Source organism: Colobus angolensis, unplaced genomic scaffold, assembly GCF_000951035.1.
Source record: "Colobus angolensis palliatus isolate OR3802 unplaced genomic scaffold, Cang.pa_1.0 Scaffold101, whole genome shotgun sequence".
In the NCBI taxonomy this organism is placed as follows: Eukaryota; Metazoa; Chordata; class Mammalia; order Primates; family Cercopithecidae; genus Colobus; species Colobus angolensis.
In genome coordinates, this window is record NW_012111031.1 from 10,033,824 (window position 1) to 10,046,178 (window position 12,355).

At 38.6% G+C, this 12,355-nt stretch overlaps 1 protein-coding gene across 1 annotated transcript in view; it reads right to left on the reverse strand.

Moving 5' to 3' along the window:
• Positions 1 to 4,477: 4,477 nt before the first annotated feature.
• Positions 4,478 to 12,355, reverse strand: part of DGKH (diacylglycerol kinase, eta) — a 91,079-nt gene continuing 83,201 nt past the window's right edge. The window contains exons 19-20 of the mRNA XM_011940457.1: positions 8,573 to 8,644; positions 4,478 to 4,759 (exon numbers count right to left, since the gene is read on the reverse strand). The gene's annotated coding sequence lies outside the window, so the exon portion shown is untranslated. The remainder of the gene's footprint in view (positions 4,760 to 8,572; positions 8,645 to 12,355) is intronic.

Here is a 12,355-nt window from a genome sequence, read left to right on the forward strand (position 1 = left end):
ATCCACTCTTTTCTCAGAACACAAAATGTGCATTAACTACATTTTCTAACCAAGGTACTTCTTGGGCCTACTTGTGTTTGCAGCTGTAGAATATGTTGAAGAATTCTAAGCCACCAAGAATAACTGACAAGCTTTCTCAAGGATGTTAAGACCTTCCAATGATATGTCAACAGTGGCACCCAGGGACAACCCTAAAGGAATGTTGCTAGTCTCAGTGACATCTTGGTAATTTCTCTATACATGACTCTTAACAAATCTACATGTTACTGTTCTCGTCTCCTCATCATGGCCATTGTGTATGTAACACATAATTACAACTCCTAATGCTTTCAAATTCCAAAGTGTACTTCATTAGTCCCTCCTTCATCCTGCCAAATTCAACTCCTATTCTTCATACTTTACATTTGGGAATATGTAGTTTATATCACTTCAGACTCTCGCTCCACTGGAAATAAATCCAATACTTTAACAAATGGAATACAATAAAAAAAAACAAATACTGAGAGCCTGCCACCTCATCTCTGCCTGCCATTGGGATCTTTGGCCACTGCCCTACAGGGAAAATGCAGAGACCCATAGTGTTGGATTTCTACTGCCATTTGGTCCCTAGAAAACTCATTAGTCCAGTTGGAGGGGGTAGCATCACTCCTGTCCCAAGGATCTGACTCTCCTTGAGAATTCTTGAAAAGACATTTGTCAGGAAGCCTACATGGGACACATTTCCCTAGTCTCTGACTCTGGCCATAAACATTACTCCTGTTTTACACATTATCTTTGGTTCTTCATAACCAACTTGAGCAATGTGCCACTTGAAGGCAGGTAGTGACTGTGCCTTATTGACTCCCAAGGGTCTGTCACAAAATCATTGTTATCAATTGTTATCAACAGGCACATTTCTGTTGTTCCACAGTATCTTTTAATTCTTTCTTTTTATATGGTTTCTTGAGGCTTGGCCTGAGGAATGGGGACAAAATGGCAGTGAAGGTCTGGTTTGGAGTCAGTAGCCTTGAAAACAATGGGGTGCTTAGGTTGGGTACGATCCAGTTACTAAAGATTCTAAATCAAGCATGAGCTGTGGTCTCTAACAGGGAAATAAATAGAGGGGTCCCAGAAACAAGCAAGAAGCCAACCTAGCATAGAACCAGAGGAAAATCTTCAGATAGCAGAAGGGCCAAGCTGTTCAAAGTAGAACTATTCAGGTAACCTAAGACAAAAGAATTGCTAAGAGGTGTTGCATTTTATAAGGCAAGTAGCTTGGGGACATGACTTCCTGTGTGCTCACTTGAAAGACTCAGGAGGCCACTATCATCTCCAAAACAGAGGGTTATAGTTCCAAGAAATACTTTATCTCTAGGTCTGAGTGAGGAAAGGTGATGAAAGACAGCTGTGTCCTAACAAATTTTCTATTTCAAGAGCCTGGATCTCCAGCGCTTAATTTGATCAGTCTGACACAGGTTAGGAAGGAAATAAGCAGGCTTAGCAAGTGCTGAAAGCTGTAAATTTTCATCTTGGCTTAGGCCCTCTATTACATTCATCTACTAGATTGGAACAGGTTTTAGGCAAGAGAGCTAGGTGGAAATTCAGTCTGGAGCTCAGAGTTCCATGTTCCAGAATGCACCAGGTGTCAAAGGATGCAACACCAAGTATAAGAGATGATCCAAAAAGCTAACAAAATATAGCATCAGAGAATCAGGAGATACTCAGAAATCCAGCCTGACAATGGGCAGGCACTAAGAAAGTTTATCAACAGATAAAACGGCCTCTATCCATGTGGGTGTGGGAGCAGGACACCACAGGGGACAGGGATGGCCAGGGCAAATACTCGGTATATATACTACTGTTGCAGAATTTTTGCCCCTTAGTTCAGCTGAATCCGGGTTCTTATCTCACAACCAGGAAAACTTAGGCATGCAGACACATTGAAGGGTGGGCAATGGAATTTATTGGGTGAAAAGGAAAAAAGAAAAAAACACTCTCAGCAAAGTGAGAGGGGTTCCTGCCAACGGCTCCCATCTCACAGATTGAATACCAGGCCACCACAAACGAGCTGAAGAGCCCAGGCTTCTCTACCTTGCACAAGGCAGTAACTTCTCACTGGCTCTACCCCATTCTTCCAATGGCAGGTGGGCTGCAGATTCTCCAGGGATTCTCCCTCTTACCTGCTTCCTGCATCTATCAATACCAGTGACCAGTACTCAGTCAACTCCTTAGTTACCAAGGACTTCAGGTTCAATGAAAAGAGAGGACTCAAGTCTGATGAATTAGGAAACCATGTTTTCAGAATGGAGGCATAAGATTGAAGCTAGAGGCAACAGTAGGATATTTTGTGTATTCGAAAGAGGTTTTGAGCCTAGAACCTGGCTCAGGTTGTTCTGCAGGTAGAAAAAGAAGGTAGAGGTCGGAACTAGTTAGGATATTGTTTTAAATTATAAAATATTTAAAATAAATGGAAAATAGGCCAGGTGTGGTGGCTCACGCTTGTAATCCCAACACTTTGGGAGGCCAAGGCAGGTGGATCACCTGAGGTCAGGAGTTCAAGACCAGCCTGACCGACATGGTGAAACCCTGTCTCTACTAAAAATATAAAAATTAGCCAGGCTTCTTGGCATGTGCCTGTAATCCCAGCTACCTGGGAGGCTGAGGCAGGAGAATCACTTGAACCCAGGAGGCAGAGGCTGCAGTAAGCCAAGATTGCACCACTACTGCACTCCAGCCCAGGTCACAGAGCAAGACTCCATCTCAAATAAATAAATAAATAAATAAATAAATAAATAAATAAATAAAACAGATGTTTTATTTTAAGAAGTAAACCGTTCCAGGGAGAGCTAAAGCCCCTTTCTCAGAGTCCCTTTTCTCTTCCTTTCTCTTCATAGGAACCCACCATCCTGAAATTGATGCATATCATTACCATGAGTGTTTTTATACTTTTACTACATGTATATGAATCCATAAACAAGACGTACTATTGTTTGAGTGTTTACAATTTTTACACAAATGGTATTATGTAGAATATAGTTTTGCAGCCTGCTTATTTTTTCACTCAATATTATTCTTGGAATTTATTCATACTGATTGGTCAAGTTGATTTCATTCACTTAGTTGAATTAGTCAATGAGTTTATTCATTCTCCTATTATTCAGTGCCTCTCGTATTCATTAATACAATCTTACAATAAGCATTCTTGCAAGTACCTCTTTGTGCCCATATATATGTACTAGTAGCAGGATTGCTGCGTCACAAACCAGACGCATCTTCAACTTATTAGGTATTACAAAACAGGTCTCCAGGTAGTTGTACTGATTTAAACTCCTAACTACAGTGTGTACAAATTCCCATTTCTACTCATCCCTTCCAAAATTACACAGTTTTGCCAGTCCAACAGACCTAAAATGGTATCTCATTTCCCTGCATTTCTCTGACCGCTAGTACTACTGAACATATTGTTTGATGTTTATTGATTCCTAAATTTCTTTTCTGGGAATTCCTTGTTTATACAATTGTCCATTTTTCAAATGGATTGTTTGATTTTCTAAAAATTTATTTGTATGAATATATACAGATAGCAAAGTGGCACACAAAAAAGATGCTCAATATCATTAGTCATTCAGGAAATGCAAAATAAAACCATGTGAGATGCCACCACTCTCCTATTAGAGCTGCCATAAAAATGACAATACCAAGTGTTGGCTAGAATGGGAGCAATGAAAACAAATATGCATACATCGATGGTGGTCATGAAAACGGCACAGTCACTTTGGAAAACAGTTTGGCAGTTTCTACCTCCCATATGACCCAGCAGTCTTGTGGTGTTTTCCTGAAAGAAAAATACATGTTCATATAAAAATGTATACAAATTTTTATTGTGGTTTTATTTGTAATCACGCCAAACTGGGAACATTCCAGTGTCTTTCACCTGGTGAACGGATAAACAAACTGGTATATCCATATAATGGAATGCAATTTAGCAACAAAGAGGAAAAACTACAGATATAATCAATATTTGTATGTTAAGTTAAAGAAGCCAGACTATAAAAGCTACATTACATGTGATTCCATTTAAATGACGTTTTGAGAAAGCAAAAATGCAGGAATAGAAAATAGATCAGTGATTGCCAAGCGCTGAGGTATGAGAGGGACTGATCACCTAGAGGCCCTACAGACCTTTCTGTGAGATAAAACAAATGTTATATGCATTAATTATAGTGATGGTTGCAAAATTGAATGCATGTATTTAAAATTCATACAGCTGTTGTAAAAAGGATGAGTTTTCTTACTTGTAAATTACACCTCAATCAGCTTGATTTAAAACATAAAGTAAGTGATTTAGGAGCTATGTATGCATGTTGGATGCTAATCCTTGATGGCTTGTATGTTTAAAAAAATTTTCACAGTCCACGGCCTGTCTTTTTAACTTGTATGTGTTGCTTATTATTGAATAAAGCTTTTGTATTTTTATTAGTCAGATTTATCAGTTTTTAAAAATTTTATACACGTTTATTTTCATTACAAGTTTATTTATATCATTTTGGACTCAGCATGTCCTTAGTTTTTACCCATTCGTCAAACTGTTCTGCTGTGAGATAGCCAAGTTCAATAGCAGTTTCCTTGAAGGTTGATCCATGTTTGTGTGCTGTCTTAGCAATCTTTGCTGCCTTGTCATACCCTATATGAGGATTGAGAGCTGTCACCAACATTTGAGACTCATTCATCAGCTGGTTGATCCTTTCTATACTGGCCTGGATTCCCATCATGCAGTTTTCTGTAAAGGAAACTGAAGCATCCCCCAGCAGCCTGGCTGAGTGTAACACATTTTAAATCATCATTGGCTTGAAAACATTCAACTCAAAATGTCCATTGCTGCCTCCAACTGTTACAGCAACATGATTCCCCATGACTTGGGCTGCAACCACGGTCATTGCTTCACACTGAGTAGGGTTCACCTTGCCTGGCATGATACTACTTCCTGGTTCATTTTCAGGCATGATCAGTTCTCCCAGACCTGACCGAGGACCAGAACCCAGAAAACGAGTATTATTTGCTATCGTCATCAGACTGCAGGCAGTAGTGTTCATGAATCCACTGAGCTCAACCAGAGCGTCATGAGCAGCCAGAACTTCAAATTTATTTGGAGCAGTGACAAAAAGCAAGCCTGTACGTGCAGTCACTTTTGCAGCAACCTTTTCTGTCAGTCTCTTTTTTTAAGATAAAAATGGGCTGCCCTTTTTATATATTACTTAAAATAACCTTTCCCTAACCCAGTGACAGAGAAAATATTCCCTTACATTTTCTTCTGAGAAGTTTGCAATTTTGCTTTCCACATGTTATTTATTTATTAGGAACTCATTTAGAATATGGTATGAAGAAGGGACTTAATATTTTTTCTTTTTCCATATGAGCATCTAATTATTCCAACACCATTTGCTGAATAACATTTTTCTTTTCTTAATTTTTAACCGTCAACTTTCTTAAAGTCTAAGGAGCATGGCTGACATTGCCCAAAGTTTTCTGCCTTCACATTTTGTCCTCTGCAGTAATATAATGACATGTTACAAGCCAAAAACCTTGGTATTTCTATATCTCAGAACAAACAGATTAGGTGCTGTGTTGGAATTCATTGTTTCATTTGCCTTCCAAGAGATAGCACTGACAGCAAATCAAATATTTATTATATGTTCTCTTTTAAAGTAAAAATTCCAGGAAATAACTAGAACTGAAAGCTCCCCATCTAAGTTGGGTTTAGAAAAAATTCTTATACAGTTAAAAAAAAATCTCCATTCTCATAAAATATGAACAATCTATCAAGTATTCTGCAACCTATGTTGAGCATTCATAATGTACAGAAGATTAATACCATGGTTAAAAGATATGTTCCCTAAACAATACTGCACACTAGATTATTTAGACTACCACAGTCTAATAGAAATATAATGTATGCCGTTATATAATATTAAATTTTCTAGTACTCTCAGTAAAAATGTTAAAAGAAACATGCAAAAATAATAGATTTTATTTACCCCAATATATACAATATATTTTCATTTTAACAATTAAATCAATACAAAAATTTTTGTCTAGCAATGTAAGAATCTTTTATTAACAAAAATGCCAAAAATAACATCATTGCTTTTTCTGACTATGAAAGCATCATGTTCATTATTTTAAAATAAGAAATGCATAAAGATGGCAAAATCATTTGAAAATTATCTCTAATTCTATGTAGAAATCATCACGAAACATTTCATTGAACATTCATCCAGAATTTATATTAGTATATACACACATATATACACATATGTATAATTCAAAATAAGATGATAAAGCATATATACTGCCTTCAATTTAGTTTATTACTTAATACGTTCTATTGTTCACATGCCAAACACAAGGAAGGTATAACTATATAACCTCCTTTTTTTTCTTTTTTTTAGATGGAGCTTTGCTCTTGTTGCCCAGGCTGGAGTGCAATGGCATGATCTCGGCTCACTGCCACCTCTGCCTCCTGGGTTCAAGCGATTCTCCTGCCTCAGCCTCCTGAGTAGCTGGGATTACAGGCACCCGCCACCACGCCTGGCTGATTTTTTGTATTTTTAGCAGAGACAGGGGATCACCATGTTGGCCAGGCTGGTCTTGAACTCCTGACCTCAGGTGATCTGCTTCAGCCTCCCAAAGTGCTGGGATTACAAGCATGAGCCACCAAGCCCGGCCATACAACCATTTTTAAAAGCTGCTTTGTATTCCATGAAATAAATGCATCACGATTTGTATGAACATGACCCTATCATCTGGCATTTACATTGTTCTCAGTATTTCACTATCTCATGCCATGTTTGTGATTAGCATACTTATGTATACATTTTGAACATTTCTCTATTTATTTTCAAGGGATAAATTCTAAGAGTGGATTTACTGAATCTTATTAGGGTGGAAAGATAATTTTAATTTATACTGCCACATTTTTTTCCCCAAAATGCTACACCAATATACTCTCCAACCAGAAACATCTTAAGAGGTAATAAATTCTGGGCTTTAAGGAATTAATATACATTTTTTTTTTTTTTTTTGGTAATCCACTCCCAATTTTGAGGCTGCCTATGTGAACAATATAACATCATTATGGGGGCATTTTACATTCTTTTTTTCATACTAAGTTGCAAAATCCAATGGGTATTTAGAAAATTCAATGGAGCTACATTTCATAATTCAATAGCCACATGTAGCCAGTGGCTACCATATTGAACAGTGCAGGTTTGTACCAACCTTCCTTTGTAAATAACTGCAAATGCTGGATAAAAGAAAATGAAGGCAAGAACCTAGAAAGTTAAACTTATCACAGAATCAGATTTTATCTGAAGTCATTTACCAAAATGGCTAAATTCAAGGGTTATTTTTATTATTCGTAGGAGCTTAGGAGAAAGATAGTCAACCTATCTAAGTGGGGAGTTTCACAGGAAATCTCCCCACTAAGCTAAAACACCAAAGGGCAGCACCCTAACTGTCTTAGTTCATTTAGGCTGCTGCAGCAAAATACCATCGACTAGCTAGTTTATAAATAAGAAACATTTCTTTTATAAAATAAACAAACATTTCTTTCATAAAACAAATAAGAAATATTTATTCCACTTTCAGCTCTGGAAGCTGGGAAGTCCAAGATCGAGGCAATGGCTGATTCAGTGTCTGGTGAGGTTCTGCTTCCTGGTTCCCGGATGGCCTCTTCTTGCTGTGTCCTCACGTGGCGGAAGGGTTAAGGGAGCTCTCTGAATCCTCTATTATAAGGGCATCAATCCCATTCATGAGGACTGCGCTCTTATGACGTAATCACTTCCCAAAGACCCCCCCTGCCAATACCATTACCTTGGGGATTAGGTTTCAATATGTGAATTTTAGGGGGACACAAACTAGACTATAGCACTCAGCATAAAGCTGAACCAGAAATTAACCCATGTCACACCTTCGCCTTCAGGGTAGAAAGCTGCCTTCAACACATTTATTAAAATCTTGTGAATCAAAGAAATTATAAAGTCAATTACAAAATGCTTGAAATTGGATAATAATGAGAGTACCTATTAAAAGTTGTAGGAGGCGGGTTAAGACCAACCTGGCCAACAGAGTGAAACCCTGTCTCTACTAAAAATACAAAAATTAGCTGGGCGAGGTGGTGGGTGCCTGTAATCTCAGCTCCTTGGGAGGCTGAGGCAGGAGAATCGCTTGAACCCGGGAGGTGGAGGTTGCAGTGAGCCGAGATCGCACCACTGGACTCTAGCCTGGGCAACAGATCAAGACTCTGTCTCAAAAAAAAAAAAAGTTGTAGAATGCGTGACACCTTCCCCAGCCGACTCAGTTGCCACAGGTCTCTGCGCAGTGAAAGTTAGCACATGGAATTAGCGTGCAATTACAGGCCTAGTGTCTGGGGAGCTTACCTTCAAACCTGAGTATCCATGGGATCCCTATTCTGTGGCTCTTTCCTGCTTCCACCATGCTGGTCTAGGATATCTCACTGACATTCTGCCTGGACTTCCTAAGTACCAATTCATTCGCTTGGGATATAGGCTGTGTGGGGTCTCAGTCCACTTGCTTCCTAAAGGAATTGAAGTGGTCCTCGGTCTCCTAGACAAGCAGGTGACCATCTTGAACCCATATATATCCTCTAAAAAACTAGAATAAAATTCTATTATTAAAAATGTTTAAAGAAAGCTGATGGGATGCAGCTAAAGTAGTACTTACAGAAAAATAGGCAATTTTACATGCTTTTATTAGTAAATAAAGACACTATATTAAACATCCAACCCAAGAAGTCAGAAAAATAAAACACACACCCAAAGAAAAGATTACCACTATTACTGGACAGTTTTACAGCTAATTCTACCATACATTCAAAGAATAGGTAATTCTATTCTTACACAAATTCTTTCACAGATTGGGGGGGGGGGAGGAAAAGCTCTTTCATTTTATGACCTACTGTAACCTTGGCTCCCAAACTAGACAAAGGCAGCGTAATGTCACTTGTGACCGCAGAGGTTAAGAGTTTTAAACAAAATATTCCAAGTGAAATACTCTCTTCACCCATTCAAAGAACATTTTCTGAAGACCAGCTAAGAACCAAGCTTTGTGCAGCATGATGAGGACAGGATGAATAATATATGCTCTCGGTTCTCAAGCAAAAGCTAATTAAGTGGAAAGATAACTGTGTTAATAATTATGATGCAATATAATTGCTTTAGTGGGGGTATGTAATGGGAACAAGCTGTAATGGGAATAGAGATGAAAATATCTAAGTATTATACAGTCTTGGTGAGTTTTGAAAGGTTCTGTTGAGGGTCCCCACGAGACTTTATGGATGAGCAGAGGTTCACGGATGAATACGAGGTGGTAGTGGAGGTAGAGAGGATGGGAGGGACATAATGCAGGGTGATGCATGTGTTCACAGGTGTGCGTATCTGTATGTAGTGTGTGGAGGATGAAAAATGGACTAGGATGAGAAATCAGAGGAGAGTTTGGAAGCGTTCCTTTCATTTTGACTCAATACACAGAGGGAAGAAGTGATTTCAGTTAATATCGAAGGGTTGAAGTTATCAGAGACTGCAGAACAGACATGAATGGGTATAAAAGGAATAGATATAAAATAAATACAAATTATATATATATTTTGAGACAGAGACTCAATTGATCCTCCCGCCTCAGCCTCCCAAGTAGCTGGGACTACAGGCACATGTCACCATGCCCAGGTAATTTTTGTATTTTCAGTAGAGACGGCGTTTCGTCATGTTGCCCAGGCTGGTCTTGAACTCCTGGGCTCAAGCAATATGCCCACCACAGCCTCGCAAAGTGTTGAGATTACAGGTGTGAGCCACTGTGCCTGGCTATACAAATATTTAAATTCACAGAGTTTTACAATAAATTTTTCACGAATCTTGGTTTTTAACTTTTAATTTTTATTTGTACCTATTTTTACCCATTTTATTCTTTCAGTATATTAAAGTTCATATATAAAGTCTGTATCAAGATCATTTCTATCTTGATGAAAATAGACACCAAATTTTACTTTTAAAATTAAGATTACTGCAGGCCAAAACAGCATTAAACATATTGCCAGCATGCTATAATCACTTTCAAATCAGCCAATATGCTTTAATAATATCATTTCCCATTGAAATTGCATAGTTCATCAAATCATAATTAAGCTAATTAGAGTGCTACATATTAGTGTTTTTTGTTGGTTGAAAATTTGTTATCATGCAATAATGAGCTTCTAGACATTCATGCCTTTAGGCTGAACAACCTTTTATAGCAGCCATGAGATGCTTAATATTCTTATTATCACTTTAATGGACACTGGCTTATGTCCTTTAATTGGTTGTCACTTTCTGCTGAAGTGCTGCAGGGATATGTATTGAACAAGTTATAAGAGTGAGTATTATGTTCTGTTTCAGATTTTTTTAATTAATTTCTAATGTGACTGCACTGTAGTAAGTCCCCAGTTTGTATGATCCAGGTTCTTCAAAATTGTTGACAATTGTTTGTAGCCCAGAACACAGCTTTTCAAGGCTTCAATTTATTATTTGTAAAATAGGGGCTGGTGATAGCGTTCAAGATCCTCTTTTCTAGTCATCTTGAAGTCATTACCATCTAGAAATGATAAAGGTTCGAGGTGATGGACATGTTAACTACCCTGCTTTGATCATTATACAATGTATACAGGTATTGAAGTATCACATTGTACCCTATAAATGCACAATTATGTGTCAATTATAAACTTTTTTTTTTTCAAATAGGAACTGGAGTGGCCAGTCGTGATGGCTAATGCCTATAATCCCAGCACTTTGGGAGGCCGAGGCGGGTGGATCACGAGGTCAGGAGATCGAGACCATCCTGGCTAACACGGTGAGGCCCCATCTCTATTAAAAATACAAAAAATTAGCCTGGCGTGGTGGCGGGCGCCTGTAGTCCCAGCTACTTGGAAGGCTGAGGCAGGAGAATCGCTTGAACCTGAGAGGCAGAGTTTGCAGTGAGCCGAGATCATGGGCAACAGAGCGAGACTCCATCTTAAAAAAAAAAAAAGAAAATTGGAGCTGGAGTGAATGAGGAGGCTGGATCAAATCAGTGATCTCTAATCCTGGCCACAGGTAAGAAGCACGGAAGGAGAGTGATTCAAATGGTGGGGTCCCAAACCCCTTCCCAAGAGATTCTAGTTGTGTAGGTCCAGGGTGGTTCCTGAAAACTTTTTTTTTTTTTAACATAATCTGCAAATGATTCTTAGACATTCAGATAATCATTGGAAACTGTTGAACTAGCTCTGTGGTTTTAAAAATTAATACTGTAGGCTATGACCTATTAGTGTAGGGATGTGTCAACATCTGTTTTTGTAAATAATGTTTTATTGGGACCCAACCATGCCCATTCATTTACATATCGTTTGTGGCTGCTTTCCTGCCACATGGTCAGAGTGGAATAGTTTCTGACAGAAACCATGAGTCCTGCAAAGCTGAAAATATTACTCTCCGGCCCTTTACCTAAAAAGTTTGCTGACCTTCTCATTAGTGGGTTACAAAATCAGTTTAACAGGCTGCAATCCGTATTTTTGTGTACAGTCAGTATTTTTGTTTGTTTGTTTGTTTTGAGACAGAGTCTCACTCTGGCGCCCAGGCAGGAGTGCAGTGGCATGATCTTGGCTCACTGCAACCAAGGGGGCCGGGCTTACTCCATCCTCCCAGGCTCAATTGGTCCTCCCACCTCAGCCTCCCTAGTAGCTGGGACTACAGGCATGCGCCACCAAGCACAGCTAAGTTTTGTATTTTTTGTAGAGACTGAGTTTCTACAAGTTGCCCAGGCTGGTCTGGAACTCCTGGGCTCAAGCCATCCGCCTACTTTTGCCTCTCAACATGCTGGGATTACAGGCACAAGCCACTGCGCCTGCCACAATCAGTAATTTTTTAAAAACAAAATAGAATAGAATATTAAACTATACTGCATGTACATAAGTGCTATTTTGTTAAACTTGTGATATATAAACGTATGTGTTTAGACATCATGTATACAAGTGTGTGTATGCACAGTCACACATCACCTAACAGGGACATATTCTCAGATATGCATTGCTAGGTGATTTTTCCGTTGTGCGAACATCACAGCGTACTTACACAAGCCTAGACGGCGTAGCCTACTACACACTTAGGCTATATGATATAGCCTGTTGCTTCTAGACTACAAACCTGTATAGCATGTTAGTGTACTGAATACTGTAGGCAATTGTAATAAAATGGTATTTGTGTATCTAAACATATCTAAACAGAGAAAAGGTATAGTAAATATATAAAAGATACCTACAGTAAAAACATAAACTATATAATATAAATATATT